Genomic DNA, 3,778 nt, shown 5'->3' on the forward strand with positions numbered 1-3,778 from the left:
CTATATACTTAAAGCATGATCAATTCAAGTTATCAGCATGATACATGTGAGAATTACGCGAGTAGATTTTGTCTAAAATATGCTAAATAGATTTGATTATTATGTGATTTATTTGTTCGATAAATTTGAATGCGCTTCCGCTGCCAGTTCCTTCAATTGGTATCAGAGCCAGTCTTTGGCTCTGATTATTTGGATTTAAATTTCGTGAAATTCATGTATGCATGTGTTATTTGATTACAAAACATGTTCTTGTATTTTATTGTTTATTTTTATGCATGATGAACTCAAGAACATCGAAATAATAGAACTTGAATTATTCGATCATGCGAGGGTGGTCTCGTGTGATCGAGATAGGGTCGTCAAGCGAGTGGGAGCAAAGGGTGCGATCAACCGGCGATGCACAGACAAGGGTGGTCTCGTGTGCACCGCAATTATAATTGCCAAAATTATTCTTATTAATTTAAATTAATGACTAAACTATCCTTGAAGAATAATTGTTCTCTCCTTTATAAATTTCGATCAATCATTCTATTTATATTTATGTTTTATGTTTCAAACAACTTTTTATTCTTAAAATATATAAAGTTCACCATTTATTTTTGAAAAAAATACAAATAATTTATTATATCTACTAATATATCTAAATGTACAAATAAATGAATTAAGGTGTCAGTTAGATCAATAATTAACTAAATTAATTTAACGTGTGTGTTTGTGTTTTATTCATCCAAAACAAAAATTATAACTAGTGTTTGTGTGTTGGATTGAACAAATAATTTCTTATATCATGATTGTAAACTAAAATACTCCATAAAAAAAATCGTGTATATAACAATAGTTATGAAAATTGGCCTTGGTTCACCTAAGATTAATTAAAAAACGAAATGGGGGTAAAAGAAAGAACCGAAAGTTGAAGGGGAGTCAAGTTGGACAGAAAGTGAGGAATCAATTCAACGAGATATATGAGAAATATGGAGGCATATTTATGTTTTGTTTATGGTTAGAAAAATTGATAAGTAAAAATGTATTTTGATAAAAATAATTAGGTATACTAGATATGTAACATAGGCAAATGAGTAGTTACAAATATGATTGAAACATAGGCTTTTCAATGGGCTTTGTGCGGACCGGATATAAAACACGGGTTACACAGATTGGTAACATAGCTACCAAACATACAAATAAACTCAGATTACTCCTCTTATCTAGCCGTAACATAGCTACCAAACGGCCCCTAATCCTACACTATACCGCATGAATAGATCTACATCTCAAGTTTTAGATCACCCTAATAATTCATATTTAATCTTGTAAACTTAGGTCAAAATATTTAAAATCTACAACATGACTAAAATGGATACTTATTTATTGACCCCAAAGTTAGAGAACAAATGCCACATGCATCCCCCTTGAGTAATTATATTCTGAATATTCAACTCTAGAAACAATGCATAGATAAGCTTCAATTATTTGGATTTCCCACTTGGATATTCTTTCTCACTAAAATCTAATGACAAATTAAAGAATGTGACACCTTCTAAGCTTAATGTTATTTTATAGAACGTAGAGAATAAAAAGGAATTAAAAAAGGAATTACTACTACAATTCAAGAAACTAATTTTCAATTACCAACCTAACTCTAAAACAACAAATTAAAAAAGTTACGATGAGAATCTTCAACGGAATCTTATCGGCTTCCTAGAAACCTCGCCGGAGCTGTCAAGACGCAACTCCGCTGCCCCCGCCATCACCGTCGTACAAGAAATGCACATGCTACTGTCACCGGCCCCCCTATATCCGGTGATCAACTCCGCTCTCAACCCCACCGTTGATCCTTGGGAAATCCTCCTCAGCGCATCTTGCCACGCCGTCCCATGAGCCTCCACTACTGCCTCCCGATGGGCCGTAATTTTATAGGCCTGCTTGAATCCAGGGACGATGCAATAGCCGATGACGGAGAAGCTTTGGTTGTAGGCATAATACAAAGTAATTTTGAGATCGTCGAAACGAATTCCTATCGGTTTCTTAAATTTGAGGTCCATCACAATGGAAGTATTAGGGTTTGAGGAGCTACTGAAATTTTCTCGAATGTGCAGATGTTGTATGTGGAATTGAGGCTGCAATGACGTCACGTAGTATAGTGCGATGAATCCTAGAACAATTATGACAGTGCCAAATATCGACATGATTATTTTCGTAGTAATATTAATGTCATCCATGATACTAAAAACCTAGACACCGGAAAGCTAAATATAGATATTGTAGACAAAATTTATGCCCGACTCTTTACAAAAAGCAAAATCTAAACTCTCAAATATTAGGCAATGAACGGCGGCACACAAATAGAATAAAGGAATACAAATGCGAAACAGGGTAAAATTCTAGTTACAACTTAGTAAGAATAATTAAGGAGTATTTATAGGCACGACAAGTCCTACTCTTATTCGGGAAAGATAATGTACTTAAACCTAGATCTAGTCTACAAAAGGCAATTGAGAACTCTTAACAAACTAAAAGATAAGAGTGGTATGTTAACAAAATTGGATCGGAGCGATTTTATCATTTTAATTTATTTTCAAGTTTTGATATTAATCCATTTATTATTGTATTTTTGTTTTGGATATATACCCTATTCACGATAATTAAGAGAAGGTCATATTTCCAATTCGAATTTCAATTCCATAAAAAGGAAAACCTTTTCAATTAGAAAAAGTGTATAAACGAAAAATATTATTATTACTATTACATCACAATATTTTTCAATCCATAAATTTACACTTTTGTAATTTTATTCTAATTTATAGTCATAACTGAAAACAAGTAACATGCATGGCATATTCAATTCAATTGTTATTACAACTCCTAACTAATAGTGCATAGACGGAAAATAAAAAATATTTGTCATATTTATAATCAAAAGTATATTGGGGCATATTAATTTTGCCGTGATAAAATTTAGACCAAATTCGTTTAAATAATACAGAAAAATCAAAATTTTGGGATATGTAATATTTATGTGAGTATATAGCTCGTTTAGTTTGCATCTTTTCAAAATTTTGGGATATGTATGAGAATCACCTATGCCATTTGTGATTTGAAGTGAACTTGGAGGTACATAATTTAGCCATGTAATTTTATTGAGAAAATTTATCGTAATCAACACTTATATAATGTTAAATTATTATCAAAAAATTGAAAGGGAGAAAATCATTTTATTGTTGTTCTGCCTCACTTCTGCGAGTGATTGCAAGCATTTCCTTCACAAATATTGAAAAGAAGAAATTGAAACTTGGCCTGTATTATTGAATTGCTGTTGTGGTAACAGAAAATTACCGATTGAAACTTGAGAGAGACAAATATTTGCAAAAAGAATGTGGAATTTCATATTGAAATGTGCGCTAGGAGATATTGGGCACTTTTGAGAAGAAGATCGGCGAGCACAAGTAGGTCATGAAAATTAAAATAAAGAAAAAAGGAATAAAAAATGGGGGGAAATAAAAGATTGGCTGAAATGGAATAGGCGCTCTCATAGCACCTATTCGAGTCGCTCAGCCGAACGTTTCTCATGTACAATTAATTCGTTTAGAAGATTTGATCTCACAAATTTCTATGTTATTTAGCAATAAGAAACAGAGACTCACCATGGTTATGTTATTTAGCAATTAAAAATACTTGTCAGCTCAATTTACCAAATTTATAGATATACAGAATTAGATAACGATAAATCATCAGATAAATTAGTCACAATATCAGAATATAGGATAGGTTTTAGTTTCTA

This window comes from Salvia hispanica, chromosome 5 (genome assembly GCF_029641045.1).
Source record: "Salvia hispanica isolate PSC_SH4W2 chromosome 5, Shi_PSC_v1, whole genome shotgun sequence".
In the NCBI taxonomy this organism is placed as follows: domain Eukaryota; kingdom Viridiplantae; phylum Streptophyta; class Magnoliopsida; order Lamiales; family Lamiaceae; genus Salvia; species Salvia hispanica.